Here is a 25,500-nt window from a genome sequence, read left to right on the forward strand (position 1 = left end):
ACAGCATTGCATAAGGAGCCCTTTGCATAACCAAACAGTGCTTTGGGTCACTTCAGTGTCATATCCAGTTGACTAACTTCACTTTTCCTTACACAGACACTTCATTCTCTTCTCTTTTGTATCTAAGCGGGACTGTTAAATGGGACATTTTATCGCAGAAATGATTTGAAAAAGACCTTTAGTGTTTTGTTATCTATTTTACATATCCCTCACATCATTACTGACCATTTTTATGCTGCTTCAAATTATTTCCCCTCACACATGTCCAGAACTTCCTGTGAACTTTTGGTTTCTGAGCCCATCAGTGACACACACGACTGAAACACCCTGGACACTTCCATCCCATAGAATCAGCCTTAGTCTGCTGCACGCAGTTTCTGGAAGGTGAGTAAATTGCACTACCTAGTCTTTTCTCACAATTCATGTTGTAGTTTTCATTGAGGCCCAGCCTTCACTCCAGCACTGCCACCTTGTAACGATCCGTTTTTCCATTATTCCCAAACAGAAGCAACAGCAACGTTTGAGTGTAGTGTTAGGTAGTATATCAGGCGATGAAAAATCGGGCCTGTGCTGATCACTTCTGTCTCAGTGTTAGCAGTATGTCTACACTTTTATGGCTTCACCTAACACCAGATTGTTTGTACTGAGATGTGGTCAGAGTGTCTGTTAGAGATCCACTAGGACTTCAGCTGAAATGATGCCAGCTCTGCCCTGTTCTCAGGTATTTTGGCCTCCACAGTTGTAGAAGAGGAGACAGGAATTGCTTTCATGTTTTCTGACCTGCGTTCCAGCTGTTGGGAAGATGGGAGCTGTGAGCCAGCATTGGGCACCGGTTGCTTAGGAGTAGTCAGGATCTCTAATTCACTTGGATTAAATGGGGGCTTGGATTACGTGACTGTCGTGTGGGCACTCACTGCAGTTTATCATCCATAACTGAATTTGTGATTTCATGTTGAATGGCTTTCAACTTAGTTTTCTCGTTAACACCTATGAACTCATTCACTGATGATTACCAGTGTTTCCTGGCTCCTTGCTAGCTTTGGAGAATATGAAGTAGTTCAGTCTAATGAAGCAGAGACTTTTAGCTGGAAAAATTATGCTACTCTTTTTGCATTGGGTTATTCTTCCCTTTAACTGCTTTCTTAAAGATGGTCTGCAGAGTGAGAAGCGTTAACCCGAGATCTGGCAGAGAAGGCAGCACATATAACCTATGTCTTCCTTAGAAAAAGTCTCATTGGGGGTTAGAAATCAAAGCTGAACATCTAGTCAGCGTAGTGGGCAGACCCCACCTCCACACTATTCCGTGTATTAAGCCCATGTGGAGTGCTCTATTTGATATATAAAAAATGGAAGCCTTTTTCAAGTTCTGAACCTGATCTGTAAATCTGTGGCCAAGCATCTTTCTTTTACAAATGGGTGAAATTTTGCCTGAAAGTTGTTGGATTCACTTCATAATCAAGTTGTTTTCATTTAAGATATCTTTGTGTGTTGAAAACCTTGTCTGAAGGTTATTTCATTGTGTTCTCCCTGATCAAATACTATTCACAATAGAGCAGATGTCATGACCCAGTAATTCTATTTAATGAAATTCAGTGTCTTTTGACTAGTTAGCAAAGGGAGGTACCATTCAAACTATTATCAGACCTTAGGATTCAACTTGTGACTAATATTAAATCAGAAATGACTCTTGCTGTTTTCCTTCTCTTCACCCTGAGTGAACGTTAAATTAATTAATAGCTCTAGACATCATCAAAGTCCTGAGAATCTGCACACACACTATAATAGAAGCAAAAAAAAACACATTTCTGATGGGTACATTTAATTCACCTCATAAGACATTCTGCTAATTTCCTTATCTCTTGAACTATCTCAGGCTGATAGTGTTGCACATTTATCACCCCAAAATAATTAATTCTTATCAAAACCCACCATGCTTCTTTTTCTCGACCATAACAAGCTGTTGCTTAGGACACACAGTTTGTCTTTGATATCAGAAACATGAAAATATCAGAAAAGGAGGCTCTAGCTCCATACATGTAATTTAAGCAACACCCAAATCTTGGTATCTGGCTACCTACAGGAATCTATGATCTTGAGTTTCCAGACATGGGAACAGTAATGTGCCTCACAACATGATCCACAAAAAGCAGTACCCTATATCAGCCTGTTTGGAGTAACAAAGGAAGCATCTGGATAGGACCTACATCCAGTCCAGAGAGAAACATGGACTTTGTGCAGGACCCGCAGCTACCAAACCACGCCAAGATATGCGAGATGAGTCAGGCGTTTCCCAGGGGAATAACTTCAGCTTGTGCATTTGTCAAAGAGCTGGGATGGCAAAGCTGCTTGCTGTGGTTTGTGCAGGGCAAGCCTGACAATACTGGGAAAAGGGGAGCAGCTTCAACAGAATAAGGGGTACTGCAGAATAACTTGTACGGAGCCAGTCTTCTCTTGAGGTTTCTCCCCTTTTCCCAACGTTAAATATTCATTAATCTCTGGAGAAAAATACACCCAACAGATGAGCAGTTGTGCCCTCCGCATGGTGGGAGATGGGAGAAGGTGCCTCCTCAGCAGGGTATTCACAGGACTTGAGTAATCCTATGCCCAGTCAACAGGAGAGATTAAGATGCCCAGACATTTTTTTTGATGGAAATTTAGACATCCCAACAGGGGTTTCTTTGGATGTCAGTTTCGTATTTGTACAATTATGATCTGCTATGGGCAAGCCACCTAATCATTGCTGGGGTGATAACTCTTTAGCATCAGTAGAGCAATATAGCAAAAAAGGTTATGAAGTCGCAAATGTTGCAGTGAACAAAATGAATGAAGGCCATTGGCTTTATTGTCAGAAAAGTCTCCAAGCATTTTCGGACAGGGAAGATTATTAACCTCTGTGTACTGACAGCAGAACAAAACGGGTACTTCAATGCAGCCTGCCTTGAACACACTGAAAAGTCAAAAGAAAAGGCATCCTTCACTTCCCTTTCTAAAGGATCATCTACAGTTTCTGTGTGTTTCCAAACAGCTGCAACATTTGTCCAAGGAAGATCCAGTAATCTGTTTAGTGTCTGCATATTTGTCTGAAGAGTGTTTAACAGCCTTTTGAGATGATCAGCACTTTTTAAAAGCAGCTTGCTATGGGCCGATTCCATTTCCATGTCTGACACTGCAGAGACCTCAAACACACCTCTAGTGTATTTTAAGCATAAATAAACAGTGAGGATATATACAGATATTCATGAATACCCCGAAATCTTTTATCACCACTGTGATAAAAGGCCAGAGATGCTTCTCAGTAGTGGCTGGAGGAAAAGGAGAGGGAAAGTGTATTTAGCGCTGACCTGACTTTTCACTGAAATAAGCAATAAAGCTTCTTTGAGTTTCAGTGCACAGAGGGCACAGGTTAGCAATCTTGAAAATTTTCTTCTGCGAAGTCTATAAATATCTGGAAATGCCACTGAACTGTTTTTTGCTGGCTTATGATGCCATATAACAGCCTTTTGCGTTTACATGGAGAATTTCAGTACAAAATTCACGGCTGTTTGCTGCTTCAGAGCTGAGTCCCTCTGAGGAGAGGCCAACCATCAGGTCTGTGTAGCTGTGGCTCCCTGACAAAGCTGAACGTGATCCACTGCTCCTGGTGTCACACACAGTCCGGATCACACCCCTCGCACAAGCATGGGGGAGAGGCTGGGAGAGCCAAGTGACAGCACAGGTGAACCAGAGGGTTGAGGGAAGGGCAGACCTTCATTTACAGCGTGGGGCTGGAGCGGCACAACTGTGGCACGTGGCTCTGCGAAATTCCTGGGGATTTCGGTATATATCAAGGTGAAACAGCAAGCCTTATAGCAAATACGGATTCTTAGCTTCCTGGAATTAGTTGTTTTTTTTCTTGAATGCCCCACAGAAATACCATGAGAAGCAATGACGTGTGAAACCACAAAAGGTAGCTGCAATGACTGAGCTCTGTGGTAATTAATTGTAGGGGTAAGAGCAGGGAAGAAAAATCTCAGTGCAGTGAAATGTTCTTTTAAGGGCTAAATAAATCCAAATGTGAATGAACTAAACATTTAAAGGAGGCCTTCAGACAAATTAGTGTCTTGTGCCCTATGGGTTATGTAAATGCCATCTAGATTTTACAGCTGTGACCGACTTTACCATTTTGTGCTACTGCATGAATACAGCACATGTTGAAACTGATGAAATAATTGTTTGTGTACATAAGTAAACCACCCTGGAACAGCTAAAGCTTGCAATTAATGAAGATATTAAAGGCAGACACAGCAACATTCAAAACAAACCAAGAAATAATTTATATTTTTAATTACTATAGTTATTTATAATTATAGTTATTTATGGTTATCAAGTATTAGTAATGGTTTGCTACAAGCTCCAAACCACTTACTATTAAGCCAGTCTGTAACTCTGTTTTAACTGCTTTAAGCAAAGGCAGCCCCACAGGCAGAGGAAAGTATCTCAACTATGTGACCAGCTGGCAAACATTTTTTTTCCTTCTTTTGAGGAGAAAAGTAGAATATCATTAATTAAAAATATTTAAAATACCATTCAGCATTTGTTTGGGTCGGTTGTTATAACAGCACAGTGTGGCTTATGGATCTCTGGAGTAAATAAACAGTTTGCTTCTGTAGAGATGTATTTCTGCACTGGTCTTCTCCTCTTCCTACTCTCTGGACTGCACTGACAGATCTAATCAGGTATTTAATTGTGTTCTTTCAAAAGTGAACAGAAAGGGTATGCAACAATCAGTGAAGACAATTCCAAAGGAAAATACTTACTTTCTCCTGAAGAAAATGATTAGCTCTCTTTGGGACTGTGTTATTAAGAACGAATGGCTGTATATGTGGATTGCACAAGATTTACGTTATATCCTGGGATTTTGGGGGTGAGTCATATTACTGTACCAGACAATGGCTGGACAAATAAAAAAATTTGCTTCTGTTATTAGGAGAAAAAAATGTATAGTGGAATAAAAGCATTCTTCGGTACACTGATAAAAGCAAATGCATATTCAAAAGAATTGTAGAAATGTGTGTGTTTATATCACTAAAGCAGAAAAAGCTTTCATGTCTAGGACTTTCATATTTATGTAGCAACTATATAATGTATGTATCCATTATGTTTGCATTTTATATATATTTATATGTACTTAAAAATGTATATTTTGAAAAACTAAGTCCTAACATATCGTCTGGAATATCCTCTATCCCTGGATCTCTTCTGGACAGAAAGAAGGCAAACTCTAGAAATCCACTCACTTTGGATCTGGCTTCTGACAGTCCTTGATGGATAACAGATAACAGTGTCATTTTTAAGAGGCCTTCAGCAGAGATAAAAACTTGTGCGTTAACTGCCATGTTTCTGTGCTATATCAAAGAATGTAAGAGACAGGTTTGGGCTGAAAATAATGACCCTCTTGCCATGTGCTGATATCAAGGAATATTAAGTACCTTCTTCCAGCTCACTGAGCCCTCCCAGATTTAAGGCAGAACAGTATAGCTGTCTACAGCAGGGTAATACACAGGACAGCCTGTTGCTGGAGGAAGACTAGGAGAAAGCCAGGCTGAGGAAAAATGCTGAGCTACACTCAACACAATATCATTGCTCATTTCTCTGCTCATTAAAACAGATTTTAGGACAGGAAAGTAAACTTAAGTCTACAGTGTGTGAAGTATATATTTGAGAAGAGGCCGAAACAGGTGAGTATTTATTAGAAAGTGCAGCAGATGAGGGAGTAGCATCATCTAGCCTGAGACAATTCTCAGCTGGAATGACCAAAGCAAGCAGCCACAAAAAAACAAAACCTAAGAACTGCATTTTGAATAGGAAATTGGAGGGGGGGGGGGAAAAAAAAGATTCTTTTGTAAATGAATTACAAATTCTTTGTAAAAATCCTTCTTAGCATGATACTACTAGAATGAGTTTTCAGAATGAGTCTGAAAAGTGCCATGCCATTAGAAGTAATATAGATTTATGGTCAATTGACAACCATACTTTGCTCAGGATAAAGAAAAGCAGTGTCGAACTGTACTGCATCATCCACCAGGCTGTTTAAACTCCTTTTACTGAAGTGGAAGCCCATCATAATGTTACTGAATACTTTTTAAATGTTCTGTAATTAGTTTCCAGAAATAAATTAGCTAACAGTGGATGAATCACAGACTTTTTTCTGCACATCCCAGTGTGAGCAACCCTCAGAGATACTTGAACCTGGAAAAGTCACAATTCAGTGCAGTTATAGCCTTGCCAGCCCTGTACAACTTTCTCATAATCAGGTCCTGGCTTCCATTCCTTCTTCATGCTGTCTCCAAAGAAATCTACTCCCCTTGGCACGATACCTTGTCTTGCTTTTTTAGGCGTGATGTGGAAGTATAGCAGGGTGCACAGCTGAACTCTGCTTTCACCTCCCTTTGAAGTCAACAGAACGGCAGAATGTGCATGTTAGAGTATTTCTCTTATTTCATTCCCCAAAACAGTGCTTCCTGGGAGCTTTCCAAAGCCAATCAGTTGCTACTTTGGAATGCAGGACAGCAGCTGGACACAGGCCAGTTCTTCTATTAAATATCAACAGCATCGCCACCTGAAGCTACCACGAACAGAACAGAACCAAGTGGAAAATGCCACTAACTCATCTATGGATTTTTGCCCTGCGCTGCTTTTGGCAGGCTGCAGTAATCACATAATCATCCATTCAAATCAGGATTGGCAAGAAAGAAACCCCAAGTAAAATGCAGCTAGGAGTAGAGAGGAATGCAAAGTTCCAAGTGACTGTCCTCCTTTTGAGGTTTGTTGCTGGTTTTCTATTTTACTCCTGAAATAACTTTACTGTTGCTTTGAAACCTCTGATGCTGTTACAGCTGAGGTATTAATCAGCAGTTTACTTGTTAATGTCCTGGTTTGGGCCAACAGCGGAAACACTGGCTGGCTTGTTTCATACAAAGGTTCTAAAGAAAGGGCTCTGGGCTGGTGAGCACAGAGCACTTTATTTTGCTTTTGGAGAGCAGTGAAGATTTCCTTTTGATGTACAACTGTTTCCATCACAGCTTTGATACAGTGCCTCCAGCATACAAAACTGCATCCATGATTATGGAAATAAAGGCATAGGATGGGAATAAGGCTCCTGCAACACATTTGAATGAGTTAATTACAATCCTTCCACCACCATCATTGTCCAGTAGCAAAACCCTGCGTTTGCTGTTTAGCTGGACACAGATTTAGGGCAATAAATATTGAGTTGTCGTAGGAGATTCTGCAAGATTTGCAGAAAATAGTTTTATTCTTTCCTTCCCTTTTCTTCACACCACCTACAGTAAAGAAGTAATGGAACAATTACTTTCATTCCTCTACCGTTTTGTCACATCTTGCAAAACAAAGCAAAGCGAATGGAAGATGTCAAGCTAGAGCACATTTCCTGCTGCCTTTCGTCAATGTTATCAGACATTGTCCTCCACACACTGCTCACCACCATTTTTCAGGGTGAGAACTCCAGCCTTTCCATCCAAAGTTGGTGCTTCATATATATACTCTAAGGACTTAAGGCATTCAGCTGTTTCTCCTCCCTGCGAGCAGGCAAGGAGGCACTGCTGCCAGAGGAGAGGCAGGGACTGCCTGCACAGCACAGCCCTCGCCAGTTCCCAAGGGTCTTCACAAGACCTCTATAACAGCAGCCACTTCCAAAATGAGAGCAAGCAGTTGTTTGCAGCAGCGGGGGTTTCACACCACAAGGACTTGCCGTAAAAAGACACCTGAAGTCTGACAGCCAGGCAGAGCCTCCCAAGCCTGCACCCCGCAGTGTGCAGCCAGCCTTCTCTGGAGGAAGCACAGGGCTGCCTGGGGGACATCAGAGCCTGCTGAGAGCTGCTGGCATGCCTAGGATATTTCTCAGACAGACCAGGCTCTAGGGAAAAAACTCTGCCTGCTGTAGTGTTTTGCTGAATTTTCTGCTTCTCATGTTAGGAAATATCTGAGACTATGGGGTCTCCATCCAGATAAACACTGGGAGCAAAATACCCAAACATAGCTGACAAAAGTCAAGCCCAAGCATTTAAACAGGAGCACCTCCTACAGCACCAGTGGCTGCCCTTGCGCTACTGCAGCTGCATATTCAGAAATCAGACATTTCAGATGTAGGTGATAAACAAAGGGCTCGAACGCTTAAGGGTCACTGGGGGAGGGAGACAGGCCGAGAGATATCTGAAAGCACTCACACGTCAAAGTTAAAGATGGAAAAATGCTACTCATCCAGGACACGAGTCTTGGAAAAACTCAGACTTACTATCTTACTTTTACAGTGTCTGCAGATGTTATTCTGACTACGTGTTTTTGTTTGTTTGTTTTTAAGAAATCAGATCACATCTTCTGTAAGAATTTAAATTATCTATGTGCCTAATTTGTATTGTTTGTATGTGTTTTGCTGTGAAAAATGGATTACGCATTCAAGATTCACCAGAGTGGCTGCAGAGTTTAATGAAGGCACAACTGATATGCTGGCTGCAAATGCCAGCTGGTTTCCACACTAAAAGATGAGCTGAGATGAAAAAAATACTTTTCCTGAGCTCATACCTATCTTGAAGTGGTTACGAAACGGCAGCTCCAACATGGTCTTAGGAAAGTGGACAGATGAGTATCAAAGACATTCTCCTGTCCTGATTAATGCCTGTTAGTAAAGGACAACTAAAAATATGAAATATAACCTAAATAATATTTGCACACAAAAATTATTTCAGACTTGTGGACAGACAATGGGATGCAATAGGTTTTGTATGTGGATGTCATGAAGGTACAACAGAAATGCTCTGAAAGGGGGGTGACCCTTATGGTAAGTAGGTCATTCATTGAATGGGATTAAAAGCTGAACTGGAGTCAAAGATGAAATAGGGAAAAAATGGGCAAGAGAGGGCAGAAATCCAACAGGAGCAAACCGTTGACACATTATGTATCACTGACAGCAGTGGAGGAGCTGCTAAACTCCTAACCTGGGGCTTAATGGTTCCTATTTATCACGCAAGACACAGGTGGTCTGAGCGAGGAAGAGGTGCATTAATAATTCTGACCACGTTCAAGAGAGCACACAATCGCTGAAAGTTTGCAAAGAAACGGCCCCTGAAAAGGTGATATGCAGGGATGGGGGCTGTGACTATGCACCCACCCTCATCCAGCTCCTGGGGATGCTCAGGTCCTGGCTGGAGACAGAGCAGGACTGGGAGCCCCAGGCACAGCCCTGGGGTGCAAGGACACCTGGCTGGCCCAGCCGGCTCCCTCACGCTGCTCTGGCCTTTGTGGGGCAGCTAACCCATGAGGAAGAAGGAAACCGCGTGCTTGCGTCCTGTCCTCGAGCATTTACCATCCCCCTCTAGGTCATTTCAGCCCCAAATGTCAAACTAATTAGGGGAAAACAAAATCTGATTTGAATCCCCAAGCTGAGATGGCAGCTTCATCAAATGTCTGGTGATTCTTTTTCTGTCAGTAATTTGTTTTTTTTTTTGTTGTTGTTGTTTTTCCTCTATTTGGTTTGAGCTGTCTTCAGGAGGGAAAACAAGCCCTCTCTGAGGATGTTTCTGAGGTATTACCTTTAATGGGCCAGTATTCACGTTTGTGTGTTTGTTTACATTAAAAGGAACCTGATCTTGTTAGAAAAGCTAATGTATGCTGGAGATAAAATCCTAACTAAACCTCTTAACTCCTTGGATATTTATCTACCGTTGTGTTGAATTCAGTATGTAATTTCTGCAGTGTGCCACCAGTGATGCATCCAGGTTGTAATCTCTGCAGGAGAAGCTTCTGTATGCAAATCACTGATGATATTAAAGGCCATCAGAAAATAACAGATAATCCTACTAATAATGCCAGCACCAGTTTCTTGTTTGTGCCATGATCCATTCCTAGGAAATTCTTAGATAACTACATGTAACTTTTTTTTTTTTCACTTATGTAGAAATATTCATCTTGCAGGCTTTAATCCAGTTAAATGTTTTGGTGGTGGTGGTGGTGGTGGTGGTTTTTCCCCATTCATGGAGGCATCCAAAGGATAAGACGGTCTATCCAGAAATGTATGTACGTTATAAGCACTGCACATTCACATGTCTTTGTTCCTAACTTTTTCAGAACGATGTTTTTTGAGTAAGAATTTAAGGCAGCAGCAATCTAATTTACACATATAGCTAAGCTGCAGAAATAATGGCCGTGTGGTCAGCTATGCAGCATGATAGTTTCCTGTCTCACAAAATTCACCCATCTCCCCTGCTGTAAATGCTTAAATCCCCGTCTCTCACAAACCCTCCTGACTTGGTGTCACTGATCTGTTGTATACAAAGGCTCACTGTCTGCCTTCATGGCCCACCAAATGTGAAGGTACATTACCAATACAACTGAAAAGAAAACATACAAACAAACAAACAAAAAAAGCACCATACCAATGCTGCTTAATCCTGCTCTAGGAGGTTCCTCAATGGGACGGGTGTGAAACGACCATGGAACTGGAGGCTATAGGCACCGAGAGCATTCAGCTAAATGAATAAAATCATCATCTCTCATTAAGTCAGCAGTATTTGCAATAAATAATACTGACAGAGAACAAAATGTCAGGGATTTGCTATATTTTACTATATTTTCTATGCAATGTTTGAAAACAAAATTGACTGTTTCAATTCAATAATGGTTCACTGAGGAACATATTGGAAATGTTGAGCTTTGTGACAATAGATTGAGCTGCAGTCATCTGATTTCTTTGTGCACATTTCAGCAGTGCTTCAACAGCTGAAGGATATATGGAATTTGTAGGTGACTGCCTTGGTACCAGCAGTAATGGGGGATATATCGTCTGCTGTCATTCATTAAGCCACACATATTTGAACAATAGAAAGTAACTGAAGACAATTAGTGGAATAAATTACATAAAGAGATATTAAAATAGTTTTGAGGCAGAACTGCAGTATGTCAATGTTAGTGAGAAGACTGCTAGGAAAACAGAGCAAATATAATTAAACATCACTTCGCTGTCAAGAGTTCAAGCTCAGCTAGCAGAAGGAATTGTTATGACAAATTGTGATAGCAGTGAATGAGGACACATCTGGGAATGGTGCTGGAAAACAGGACCTAGCGCCAATTACAGTCTGTGCCATGAGGTAATGTCAGACATCACTGCAGTTTCTTGTGGTGGTCTCCGTGACGTTTAGCAAAATGCCCTCTGTGAGCCCCGCAGCATTGTTCAGCATCAGTGCAGGCTGGCAAGCGGGGCCTTTGTCTGTTCAAGCACCTCAAAATATTTTAAAAATCTGTCTTCCCCTTGTCTTGGAAGAAAACACTCCATCAAATAATTTTTGGATACACACCTATAAAATGTGCATTACATCTTTCCAGTCGTGACCTTGCTTTTGTCGTGAGAAAATGAGTTATATGAACCCTGACCCATCAATTGTTTTAATCATGCCCTCCATTTTCCACATTATCATCTATAAGGGATCAGGTTCCTAGGATACCATACAGATATTCATTTAATCATTAAACTGTCACAGAAAACCTAATGCTGGCTGTGCTGTGCAGCCACATTACTGGGTGTGGAATGACATTAAAAGACATGCAGGGGTATAACTGCATGCTGTTCTATTTACAGCAGTTAGAATCATTGAGTTTTATTGGTAAAGATAAAAAAGATCTGTTCATAAATGATCCTGCTAAATCAGGTAATGAGCAGCAGAGTCAAAGTGAAGCGTCTGTTTGCTAAAGTCAGCTGAAGTCCCGCAAGTGGGCACCACGGGCACTGACATGAGCAGCAGGCAGGGCTTGTCACCCCTGAGATGCCTCTTCGTGGCTGCCAGGGGCTCTTCAACTGCATTGGTACATCTGGGGCTTTTGTCTCACATCTGTCCCTGCACTGGCAGAATGATTTTGCAAGGTTTGGAAGCCTCCATGTAACCTTATCCGCAAAATGGGCTACCAGCTTCCTCAAATCCATATATTATACCCCTTGATATTTAGGAGTAGTCAACTGGAGGCACTTTTGTTAAGCAGAGAGCTTGACATGCCCAGTACCACACAGCTCCTTGACACAGCCCTACGTGGTAGTACAAAACCATGGGTTATGCTTGGAAAACATTAATCCAAAGAGAAACGACACACCTCTGAGCACCGCACGAGTACAGCAATCCTGTCTCCCTGTTCTCACACCCTGCCTCTCGGCTGTCCCAGCTCTGTGGCTGCAGCTGAGGAAGAGCAGGCTAAGGCAGCTGTAAAGCTTCAGAAAGCACACAAGTTGCCAGTGCTCCTTTCCCCTTCTGTTTAACTGCAGGACACATAGTTGCTCGGTGAGAAAGTGGGATGTTAATCTAGCTACTTTCGCAGAAGAATGAATGCAGTTTTCCAACAAACATTTTAACATCCAAATGTTTGCAGCCACCACATGACCACTTCTCAGGCATGAGTCTCAGAAATATTATTTCACTAATGTTTAAGAGCAAAGCCAGAGGGACCACAGACACTGTGTTTTTCAGGAGTGCACACAGCATAAAGAAACACGCAGCTCTGATGCAGAAGACAACTCCACTGTGCTTCTGGGCAGGGCTTAAGAATGCAAGGGCTCTGCGGAGTTACACGTAACAGTTGTTGCCATTAGATCTACTTCAGGTAAGCCCCAGGGGAGATCAAGAGCCAGCACACCAGAGAGAGTGCTAACCAAGGGCTAATTCCTACCCTGAAATGCTTTTAGCTTAGATGGTGGAAGCAGGCAGCACATCCTGAAGCATCGCTGTCCTTGGCAATTGGTGAGGAACTGTGACAAAGGAGAGATGATGGTGACCTCTTCTTTGCAACATGGGAAGGCCAAACAGTGAGTTACTGGGGCTCGTGGGGGAGAAATTCTGTGACAAAGCTGGAAGTCACACTTGCACCTCTCAAATGTCACCCTGCAGACTGAAGCAGCCAACCTCACTGTCGGATTTCCACAAGCAAGGGAAGCCACAGCCCCATGGTAGGGCTGCTGATGGTTTTGATGCTCACACTTCTCCATTTATTTTCAAAAACTGAAATTGCCATCAGGAAGAAATTAGCATTGAGCAGAGAAAAAGGATGATGTGCCCTCCAGCACCTTCTGGAACCTGAATAATACTTTTTTTCCTTTTTAAACTACCCTGTCATTATTGTTCCCTGTAGACTTACTGCTAAATGTTTATTAAATTCAGTGATCAGGACCTCGTCCTTAAACCAGACACAAACACCCCTTTTATTTATACAAGACCTTGAATAACATTAGCCAAATTCCCTGTTTTCTGATATAATTCAGCTGACTTAGTAGGAGTTGGTCACCCTTTATAGCAACATCAATGAGAGGAGAGCCAGGTTCAGCGCTTCATTTTCCATCCACACCAGAAGTTAACTCACAGCTTTATTCCCTGAGTCTGCTGAAAATGTTGTTGATGGCGGTACATGAACAAAGGCTCCTTCACTTGCTGTGTTGTGTACATTGTTGTTCTTAAACGAACATGCCCATGTTAACTTCAGCCTCATGGCAAATACAAGAAAAACATTCATCCTGGGATCTGGAATACCAGGCAGATACTCGTTAAAAAAGGACATGTTTTAACCATAAATAAATAAATAAATAAATAAATAATAATAATAAACACCACTCCAAAACCAACAAGAAACAAACAAACAAACAAACACACCAACACCACTGGAAACCCAGGGTAGATAAATACCCACGATTATAAACCTTAAAAAAGGAAAATACACTTAATATGTCCTGCCTGGTATGTCTTGAGTCATGGATAAGAGGATTTAACATTCTTTCTACTCTATCCACTTTTAATAGGAAAATCCAGGTGCAGATGTGGGCTTGATTCCAGTGCCAAGCTGCCTGCTCTGTTTAATAAAGAGTTTAATGCAATTTAATCCAAAGAAGCAAAGAGCCCTAAGACACCAGCACTAGAGTCAGAATCCTAATTAATTTTCTGTTGGTCACAGTTGTCACAGAGATTCCCCTGCTTTTGCTTCTGCTAATATGGTTTAAAAAAAAAATCCAGTAAACTCTATGTTTGCACTCAGTCGCAACTCCTAGGGAAATGATTAATATTTATACAAGAAAATAGAATATTACCAACCAGAATTATTCAGTTATCTCCCCTTCCCCTTGCTCCATCCTGCCCCATGAGATTTTCCTGTCATTAGTGATGGGATAAGCAGAAATGCATGGAAATACCTCTGACGGAGCCTGCCTCGTCTGATGTTGGTGCTTTGGAAAGGGAAGCAGAAGCAGCTCTTCTCCACTCTGCCAGCAAGGCTGCGGGGAGGCAGGCACGGGACCCTCTCCACCATACAAAGAGGAATGATTTCTGGCCTGTGAAGATGACCAGGTCCTTTGATTTTAGTGGGCTTGTGACACCATTTTGCAGGAAGCAAATGGTGTGCCCTCACCAACGCGCCAGGGGAAGGCATTGACAGAAAAGCCATTAATTACTGCACCTTCAACCCCCTGCAACCACCGTGTGTTTGTACAGACAAATGTACACCATAAAGAGCTGTCTGCTCAAAAGGCAGGCTGACAGAGACCCAAACAATGCATCCAAATTCAATACACTCAATGCAAATGAAGAAAGAAAAAACCCAAATTTTTTGACCTGTAGCCATAGTATTCCTTTTGTAACATGATGACACCATACTGGGTTGGTTTATTTCCTCCTGATTCAGAAGCCAAATGGTATTTGCTGAAAGCCAATTCATTTTTTTCTGAACTTAATAAAATTTCCTTCTGATTATAGAAATAAAGCTTTTCTTCTGAGATGAAATAATAAAAATTTGAAATTTAAGCAAACTGAGCCCTGTTGAGATGCTTTGAGGTTAATATAGATTGCTTTTTTTTTTTTTTTTCCCCACAAATCACAGATTGTAACAAATGTCAGAAGTACAGCATGTTATATGAGGGATTTGTCATTAAGCAGCCTGGGATAAATACAACATGTCCAGTGTCTGCCTGTTCACTGGAAACAGTTTCATTGCATTGCTTGGTCTCACCTTCATCATTTTCACCTCTATTTAAAGCTACCCGAAACAAAGTGAGTTCCAATGAGAACACAAGCACTGATCAAGTACATCTGTTCCTGTCCGGGGAAATGGATTTTATGGCATTCCAGACCATGCACAAAGCATGAGGAAGACAGCATATGTAATGGCTGCTGTAGGAGCTGGAGAAAGAAGCTACAGCAGTGGCAGTCCTGCTGCCCATGCCTGTGGCTCTTCTGTGCCACAGGGCTGTGGAGGCTCAGCATTGATTTGCGTTTGGAAACTTTCAGCTCTTGACTTTGCTCCATCCTCTGCCCTCTGCCTTCCCAGAAAGCAGAACAGAAAGCTCCTGCACAGGCCGAGGGACTCTTACTAGTGCCTCCTGTCCTGAGGAATCTGGCAAGAAAATTAAGAGTATTGCAACTTGTTTTCAGAAGAAGCCATTTTCCATGTGAAGGCAGAACCTCTAACCAAGCACAAAACTGTCACTATTCCAACTGGGTTCCACTGCAGCAGCAAGGGAGGGTATCAAAGTTTTCTCTTTCCTCACTTTTCCCTTGTTATTTATGTATAGTAAATTACACAGTCAAAAAATAAAATTAAATACATAAAAAAATAGCATAATAAATTTCACAAATGTTGCTGGTATTTTATTTGAATAATGCAGGGTGAGAGAAGCCCATCACAACAGAAAGCTGAAGGCAAAAAAGACCAAGCTCTCATGGTGCTAAGCTGTTTCCAGGTTGCAGTTCCTGTATATACTGATTTTTCTCAGCAGGAAAAAGAATTTTCCCCATATTTCCACTGTAGCGAAAAAGTGACTCTCTTCATCAGCGATAATGTACATGTCAGAGTTGAAAAAGTCAAGTCAATAGTTATTAGCTTCTTGAAACATTATGTCTTGAAATACAAGGGCTTTGGTTTCAGTACACGTACACCGGCTGCCGCTGGGGAATGCCGGAGTTCAGACTGGGCCCTCCAGGCCTGGCCCACCCCAGGAACTGCCGAAAGATGGGGTGAGGGAAGGGCTGCAGTCTCTGGGGCAAGATGTGGTCCCCATGTTTTTTCAGGACAGAATACAGTGCATTCTTACAAAATTATTTGTAACAATTTTGTCTCTGCCCCAGAAACTTGCTTTCACACATTCACTTGTAGCCCAGTCATCCCTTCATCACATTTACCATTAAGACTTGTGTAAAGGGTGCTGCAGGAAGCTAAAAGAAAGGAAAAATAAATAACATGGAAAGGAGTTTAAAAAAAAAAAAAAAGCTATTGTTTCTTTGCTACAGGGAATCCATACTAGTGCTTCCTACCAAGAACAGCTTACAGGCTTATCACGGGTCAGAGATGGTTTCATCGACATGCTGCTGCTCCCTCTGCCAATCTCTGACCTTGGGCAGGTAATTTATCTGGTCGGTGCACCAGTTTTCCCTTCTGCCGAATGGGGGAATTGAATTTTACCTTATAGGGGCATGCTGCAAAGCTGCAGACTTTTAAGGCTGACAGGAGCAGACCTAATAAAAGGAGAAGGTACAGGGCCCTCAGGCAGCCAGCTCTGGGTGCGTGTCACTGGTCTCTGCCCTCACAACGCGTTTTATAAACACGAGCAGAAGGCATTCAGAAAAGAGAAAGACAACTCAGTAAAAATTAAACGCGAGATTGGCTACTATTCAAAGTCATAAAATTAAATTTAAGAGTTCTAAATTAGGAGAGCTTTCAAATTGAAATGCTGCACAATTAGCTCAAACAGAGCAGAAATAAAAAAGCATTTATAGCCAGCTCCCTCCTGCTTCCAGTTGGCAGCCGCAGTCGCCGTGATGATTGTCCAAGCTTCAGCAAGCTCCGCTCGGGAGCTTTGCAGCACCTCAGCAGGTCCCTGCGGGATTGTACCCACAACGTGGCCATGCCACTGTTCCGCCATGCCACTGTGCCACCACGTCACTCTGCCATCAAGCCACTGTGCCACCAGACATGGCACTCCCCTGCCCCAGCAGCAGCAGCCCCTGCCCTGTGCCTTTGCTTCCCCCAGTTCACCCACATCCTCCAAGTGGATTTTTTGGGAGGAAGGTGAGGTGGCGATTAGGGGGTTCGGTTGGTTGGGTGTTTTTACTATTAAAGGGTAAAATGGATAAATATTGCAATCTTTTTCTCTCTGTTATTTTTTTTCTCTATACACTAATTCACAAAATCTGGACTTTTGGCATCCCAGAGGGGTGAAGTGCGTGGCCTGATGAGGGGGAGAGCAGCAAAGGGAGGCTGCAGGCTGCCAAACAGCATACAGAGCAGGTACAGGGCAGTTACTGAGCCCCTGCCACTTTCACACTGTAGTTCATGTGGCACAGGCCCCCAGGGGGTTGCTGGTCGTGGCCATTTTGGCTGTGCAGATTCACCAGTCCTTGCTGCTTTCTGCTCTCCTGGTCATCCCGTTCCTCCGGGATCGCTGGTGACCAAATAATCTCCCTGAAACTCTGTGTCCCAGACATTAATTTGTGGCAGTTCCTTGAGCAGCTTTGCTTGCCAGATGCTCTTTGTGTCAGTTAGGCCTTTGGCTGCCTCATATGCTGGAAAATTCACATTTTTCTACTCCTTTTCTCTTGCTTTTGAATTGTTGTATTTATTCAAGATGAAAGCCAGATGTTATATTAATGAGAACTGCCTTTCCTAAAGGGAAACATTCATCAGTGCAGCAGCAGACATTGTAGCTTTGCTGTGAATTACTTAAATTCCTCCTTTTTTCTTTTGAACAGGAAATCCAAGAAGATGTATCTGAAAGCAGTAGTATTGTGGCTGCAGAATAAAAGCCATTTGCCCTAATCCCTTTAAAAGCTGCTAATAGGGATTTAAATGTACCGAAGTTTAAATATGTTTAAATTTGAAGGCAAGACAAATATAAACCTAAAATATATTGGGGGGGGGGGGGAACAAAAAAAAGGATGCTTGGATATTTTACATAGCAAATACATTTCAGATACAACAGAGATGATTATTATCAAACCAGACGTCCTTTTTTTTACTCCTGGTGTCCATTGATTTTCCTACCGAGCCTCTCCTCCTAAAGGCAGGGCCATGGCACAGATGACTCTAAATGCTTTTTACTTCATGCTGAAATAAAACCATTCTACAAAACGGCTCCTCCAGTGTTTTTGTGGCCAGGCGTGCAGGGTGGGATGGTGCAGGGTGGTTCAGCACTGTATTGTCCATGTGAAGCAGGGCTCACCCTGTCAGGACCCCATCTGGGTCTGGCAGCTGTGGACGCACTGCCCACAGCCTGGTCTGCACCTTCCTCATGGCAGCCAGTGGTGAGAAGCTTCCCTTCAGGAGTGTAATTGCCTTAAGCACAGACCAGAATGCCCAAGCTTCTCCCGCACCCAGGTTAACACCTTAGAAATATCCTTCCCATGTATAAATTGTAACCCTTAATATTAAATAAGTAAGGTATATATCAAAGATTGCTAATATCACATATTCTTAAAAACGATCATAATCATAATACGTCCTCAGGCTTTGGAAAAAAAACTGTTGTAGATCTAATGCAATTCTCTGTTTGTACAGAATTTTATATCCTTATTATTAAATATTTCCATTATGCTATTGCTGGAATATTTTAAGAAGTAATATAATCTGTTGTAATATAAAGAAGAGTAATAGCATAGCTATTTTGCAAAATAAGTTCCAGCTGAACGAGCTAATTAGCTTTTAATAATGAGACCCAGCCAATGGATTTACAAAGCAAGCTACTGGGGCTTAATGATTTCAAAAGCTATCACATTTACAAGTTAATGTACCGTAAATTATTTATGAGCATCTTATAAATAAGTGCAATAAGTTATTTCCAAGGCTAGTGTTGCCTTAAAATAAGGTTCTTCTGAAAAGTGCCCACAGAAATAGAGCTTTGTGTGATCCCATATTTACTGTCTCTGATGCTGTTTTCAGATGAAATTTTGTAAGTTTGGAAGCAGAAGATCATTTACCAGCCCAGATTTCCTTCAGTCCACATCTCTGCTAAGCCCTGACAATCCCCAGAGTTTGGGAGAAAGCAGAGGCATCCAAGGCACTCAGTGTGATGCTTAACATTTCTGATTTCCTCTTGTAATGGCATGTAGCTCAGGCTACTGAAGCCAGAGAAGCCTCCTCTCTACAAGCAGCAATGTTATCTTTGGCGAAGCAGCCTTTCATGGCATGCAGAAATGAAACAAAAGCCATCTGCAGCAGCATGCTGCCGACTCACGCTGTGAAAACCCTTGCCCTTGCACCTTCCCAAGCCTTCGTCAACACAGAAATTACTTCCAGGGAAACTTCCCAACACTGAGCTTGGTGGAGCGGCACCAGGGTGCCAGCAATGCTCTTCCCTGGCCCCTTCTTTCAGGGCCAGGTTCTGGTTTGCCCAGCAGGCTGAACCACCCTCACCTGGACACAAGGCAACCGTGAAAAACCCGTACGTTATAAGAACTGAACAAGGTCCTTCCAACCAATGCAGCGTCCTTCTCTCCCTGGTACATCAGCAGAGTTTTGCTAATAAAAGGCGAATCAAGCTTAGAAAATGTTGCCATTTGGAGTCAGAGATGGCTCAGGGGAAACACCACAGGTAATGGAGAGCTTTGAACCTGAAGGGAGAATACTACTTTAGGGGAAAGGGTCTTGTAAGGACAGGAGAGAGGAAGGGCTGGCTGCTTTTTAAGGTCCTTATATTTCTAGATAGCTTTGCTAACATTGCCATGCTAGTCCTGGTTCAAGGGACTGCAGCTGACAACAGAAAGCAGACACTGACTGCGGATATTGGGGCTAGGGCTTCTGTTTGTATCTCTTGTGGATGCTTTTCTTCAGTGATCGGAATAGTTTCATTGGTGCATCACGAAATCACTTTAATTTATGAGAATATTTGAATGTCACATCTTCTATGATAGCATCACCACTGTCAAATGTAACTTTTTATGCAAAAAGAAGTGTCGCAGCAGAAATTTTTTATTTTATATACAGCATGCGAGCCTGCTAGTTGTAATTCCAACTGAAAGCCAACAAATAAACATCAAGATACAGCCAGATAAGGAAAGACAGGAATGCTTTCCTTATTTAATTGCCTGTCTGAGCCACGTCTTAGCGTGTTCCTGATGATGTTCCTGGTATTTGTTGTCTTAAGGATATTTTCTCCACTTTGTTATTTCTGTTACCAGTGTTGTATCTTAGATAACTGAAACCCATCAGTGCCTGTAGAAGTGCAGCCTTTCAGAAGAAGAACAAACACACACACACACACCGCCATGCCCCTTTCCATTCAGCTGTCATTATTTAGGGTTGTTTTCATTTCTCTAGGTTTGCTGGGGTTTTGCGGTTACAGCAAGATCTCTTCAGGCCTCGTGAACAACTATGTAACTATGTGGTCCTCCTCGTATTTCTGATTTGAATAATTAGATACAAATGGTATTTTTAAATAGAGGAAACAGTTGATTTCACAATTGCTCATTGAGAGCCAGATAGTATTGCATTTTCTCTTAAAAAAGTAATTTGGTGAGATGCATTTACATCATCAGAAATAGGATCGGGGGGAAACACTTGAACCATGTTCCTCTCATTCACTTGTTGCACAGAGATGCTGCTGAGTACAAATTTGAATCAGCAAAGGTTCATTAGATTCATTAATCCCAATATTAAAAATGACAACAGCTTCCCTTACACAACAAAAGGCGACAAGCTTGAATCAGTGGATGTCCACCCAAACATGTGCCACTTACAGTAGAGCTTTCTTCCTTGGGGGCAGCTCAGGAACACGGAGTGGCTCCCCAGGAGACACTAATTACCACCAGCAGGCCCTCCTGCCTCCTGTGTCAGTTCAAGCTGCTTTGCAACCCTGCTTTCCCAGCTGTGTGCGCCAACCACTGCAGGCTGTGACTAGCGGTAGGCAGATACATAGGCAGAAGTGCCCATGTGTGCATGACTTACATGACCACCAGCACATGCCACACACACAGAGACACCATATTGTAACAGCCCAACATATGTCCCCACAGGGAAAGGCAATAAGAGCGAACATCACCCCACCGTTAATAAGGAAATTAACTTTATGTTTTTAAAAGTGGCCAAAAAGGCCTTTATGAGGTGAATCCACCACTTGGGCATCTTCCTGTGCTGACCTCAAGGTTTCTTAGCCACAAAGTTAAAATCCTGTTTAGCAGCAATAGCAGGCAATGCAGAAGGGTCAGTTAGGCTGCCAGAGGCTAGGAAGGCTGCCAGCATTCACATACTTCTGCACATTTGCTTTAGAGGTTAAAAAAAAAAAAAAAAGAAGAAGAAGAATATTCAACACATTAAAAATTCAAAGCATAAAAAATATTCAATGAATTCAATGCATACAATGCATCCAGAAGCCATTGTGGATATTTAGTGTTTCATGGTCGTTGTATCTCCTATTAGCTGCACACCCCCATGTGCTGGATAGTGAAACTCTGGTGCTAAAAACGATCTGGTGTGATTTACTTACAAGGTTCGTATAAATCATATCTTCACAAACTACATCAAGGTCCTTGAGAAAACAAAGAAAAAGAAAAAAAAAAAAGTTTAGAGGTTTAGAGATCAGAATTTAACGTATTCAGCGTACAAGATGTTGAAGGGGGGAGGGAGGGGCATTTTTACAGATTTTATTGAGCTCTGTTTTTCTTCCTCCTTTAATTTCTTAAACATTTTTAAACTTAAAGTTTACCAAGCATTTCCATCAAGCCTCATCCAGGCAATGAGTCCATGAGTTTTCAGTCAAGTGAAGAATGACAGAGCAATGTCAGCAAGGCATTCAGCTAACAGGAACCAGGTGGTGCTTGACACAATATCTCCAAGCCATGCGTCATCCTGTTGCATTCTTGATCCCAGTGTGACTTCCTAGGAGCAGTGCCAAGGCCAGGCAAATCCTTATGTACAATTGATGACATGATGAAGATTGTATACTCTTGAATTTCTCTTCTTGTTGTTTCCTTTGAACTCGTCTTTGTCTTCTTTAGGTTTTGACTGTATGCTCTCTGAAACAAGGATCATATCTTCAGTGTTTGGAAAAAGGCCAGACTCTCCACAGACCAGCCTTCACGCCCACTCTCACCAGAAGAATGAGTGTTGGCTTGCAGACATCTGAAATGGTGCTGCTTCTCCCCAGGGAGCAGTTTGTTCTTCCCTAGCTGTCACCCACCACAAGGCCCCTCGTTCCCTCCTACAGCACGAGCCGACTCCTAGCTGCCTTTCTGCTCTTGCTGAGTTGTCGCATTCCCATCCAAACTAAACTCTCAGCAGTTCCTGGTGCCTTCTCCTCACTGCAGGAACGGCCCTGCCAAGCAGAGCCTAAGTCTATCTCCCACCCACCTCCCAGACCTTTTCTCCTACCTGCCTCAGTCACCACTGCAGCCCGCGTGGTCGCCTCTGACAGCCAGACCTGGGGCCTGAGCAGGATCTCCATCTCCCTGCTCCAGGTTTGGGACGCGGTTTGATCGTGCAGATTCTTCCTTAAAAATATCTGTAAGATGTAATTTTCTTACACATTCAGCCATAAAAATCCTCAGCAGCAACATGTCCCATCGAATACAGCCTTGACTCACAAATTCCATCCTGTTGCTCGTTTCCTTTCAGCTAACGTTCCCATGGACCACCCACCCACCACTTACAAACGCGGCGGTTCTCCTTGTCAGAGCCGCCTGTCCCTGACGGCTTCATTGCTCACTGATTCCCAGCTCCAGGCAGACATGATGCAGGTTCACAGATGGACACCTCGGTGCTTTTTTCCATTGATGCCTCCAGGTTGGTTTAACTTCTTATAATAGATATTTTAAAACAGCCTTTTGGGCAGAAAGGCTCCTTGGCTACCTGCACTGTTATCCATCCCAAAACATCAACAGAGAAATCAGACTCTTTTCCTGGAAGCGGAGAAATGAGCTTTACTATAAGAAAAAAATAAAATAAAAATAAAAATAAAAATAAAAATAAAAATAAAAATAAAAATAAAAATAAAAATAAAAATAAAAATAAAAATAAAAATAAAAATAAATAAAAATAAAAGATGAGAGTCTCTTGCCGGAGCACAGTTTAAGGAACACGCAGAGCAAGCGCACGTGCTTGAGTATAATTTCCCTCAGGTGTCTGATTTAAGATGGGTGGTGGCTGTGCATTTACCCTGTAACAAACATTACTTGGAAAACATTTTCCTCCTTTTCCATCTTCCTAAATGTCTTCAGCAGTTTTTTGCCATTTTTCTCAGAGGTTTGTAATTTATTATTTTATTTTTTACCTCCTCCATTTGCAGTACATTAAATCTCTCATTAGTTGCTTATCCACTAGGAATTGGAGATGATTATCACTTTGTGGCTTTCATTTTTTTTTACTCTGATATAATTTACTGCCCAGATTTTATCAATAGGAGTGCAAGGTGGCAGCCTGAGCACCCTGGCTGTAATTGAGGGGAGATTTGTGGCTCTCCCTGTCAGTTCCTCAGCCATCCACCTGCGACACCGGAGCACCCAGCCCTGCATGAAGAGCGCCGCGCAGCCCTCATTCGGGGCTGGCAGCTGCAAACCTGCTCTGCCACCCCATCCCCTCCTGCCCTGTGCTCCTGCCCAGTCAAAGTCCCTCATCAGCTGTGTCCATGTAGCGTCACCGTCACCAGCTCCAAACCCCAATTCCCACAGCTTTATGGCCCCCTGAGCAGCCGCTAGCCACACCGCAGGCAGCGCTTCCACAACCCTCTGCCAACATTTGCTAAATAAATTCAGAATCCAGATGAAGACAAACATGAAAACTGGAAGCAAGTATAAAATTCTGCCTGTTTGTGTTTTGAAGACAATTCCTGCTTGTCGAAGTTCCCGGTTTCTGGGCTCCTCAGGTCACCAGCTGCTTGCTTGGTTGCGTAGCAACTTCTGTCTCTGCCCGCCAGCACCGAAGGCCACATGTTGCACGAAATAATTGAAGGGTTTCTTGCTTCAGAAGGACTGAAATCCAAGCTGTCCGTTTTGCACTTTGTTCCCTGCACTGTTCTCTGATCCCAACCTCCCATGTGGACAAAAAGAGATATTTTTAGCACTGAAATCACAGGTCTATAATTTGTTCCCCCCCCCCCTTCACAGGACACAGTATGATCCTTCCTGCCCCGGACATCTCCTGCTACAGACCCAGAGGGGAACCAGGCTCCACGCTGGCAAAGCTTCTGAATGGGCAGTGGAAACCCAGCAGGATGAGGTGTACCCTTGGGCACTGACACAGCTTTTGTCGATTGGGTTGGATTCAGGAGGAAAGCAGTTGTATTTCAGTGCACGGCTGAAGCGCAGTGAGCCCTCAGGATGCCCCGCTGGTGTGGATACTTTGTCCGTAAAATTGGTAATGGTAGGTAATCCCCCCGGGTTCTCCTCAGCTGCCCTAAGCATGGCCATCTTGTCGGAGCAGCCCAGCTTCCTACAGAAAAACTAAAAGAATACCACTTTAAGAATAAATCGTTTTAAAGGATCTTTAGGGCAAAATTCTCCACATGCACAAAACAGCAAACGACTGCCTTTGATAGAAGTACGCAGTGCAAAGCTCTGGCCCTGCAGGTGTCCCTAAGAGCTCACATCAGGCACAGTCAATCCTCATGGCCCTGCGTGAGGTCAGCTGCAAGTCCACCTTCCTGTGCCGCGGACACGAGCAGCAAACAAAACCCCAGAGGTTCAGGGAAAGCTTCGCAGCAGATTAGCCAAAGTGCCCACTGTTTACCTTGCTGAAAATAAACCGAAATCCCAGATTAAAACACCTGGTAACTTCAGAAGATGAGTCTGTCCGTGCTGGATCTCATCTGAAATGTGCAATGAAGAAAAGACCAAGTGCAAGAGCTCAAATCTTTCTTCCTAATCTCTATTTAGATACACCAATAAGCTACACATTTTTAAGACTGTTTTCATTAGTTCTACCCTAATTTTGCTGCTTTTTTAACATAGAAGTGGTGTAAAATCCTTATAAAAACACAATGCTCAAGAACTGTGCTTAAAAACTGATTGCTCACTGTTTTTCTTTATTGATGACTGAGCAGAAAAAAGCACAGAGAGCACTACCAAACTAAATTGCTGGTTGTAAATATGTCTACTTATACTGAGTGAAAGTGCAAAGGACTCTTAGATTTTTATAGTAAAAAAATAAAATCACTAATTCTTTATCTTCTTTGCATTGAATTCTAAAGTGAGTATAATAATTTTTAACAAGAACATTTTATCATAATGAATTCAGATACATATTGCTCAGAAATATACTGAGATTTTTATACAGGTAGATAAATATTTTTCAGCAGTAGAAGAATGACAATTATTCGGCACTGGTTCTGCAGCAGGGACAGGTGCCTGGCTGGTGGCCAAACACCCTGTGACAACCTCCCTTCCTGCTGCTAGCACATGAGTTTATCTCCTTGTCAGTGCCCTGAGCTCCTAATGTAAAGCACCTGCTGGGAAGAGAAAAGAATGTAACAGAAAGAGCCAATATAGAGCCAACAGACTTTGCCAA

At 42.5% G+C, this 25,500-nt stretch overlaps 1 long non-coding RNA gene across 2 annotated transcripts in view; it reads left to right on the forward strand.

Moving 5' to 3' along the window:
• LOC308199612 overlaps nucleotides 1–17,816 on the forward strand; it is a 289,413-nt gene extending 271,597 nt beyond the window's left edge. The window contains exon 6 of one of the 2 annotated variants that reach the window (XR_013954733.1): nucleotides 270–17,816. This is a non-coding gene — a long non-coding RNA (uncharacterized lncRNA). The remainder of the gene's footprint in view (nucleotides 1–269) is intronic. The other variant, XR_013954734.1, reaches the window with a different exon arrangement.
• The last annotated feature ends 7,684 nt before the right edge of the window (nucleotides 17,817–25,500 follow it).

The sequence above is a fragment of the Anser brachyrhynchus genome (assembly GCF_964034855.1).
Source record: "Anser brachyrhynchus genome assembly, chromosome: 9".
In the NCBI taxonomy this organism is placed as follows: domain Eukaryota; kingdom Metazoa; phylum Chordata; class Aves; order Anseriformes; family Anatidae; genus Anser; species Anser brachyrhynchus.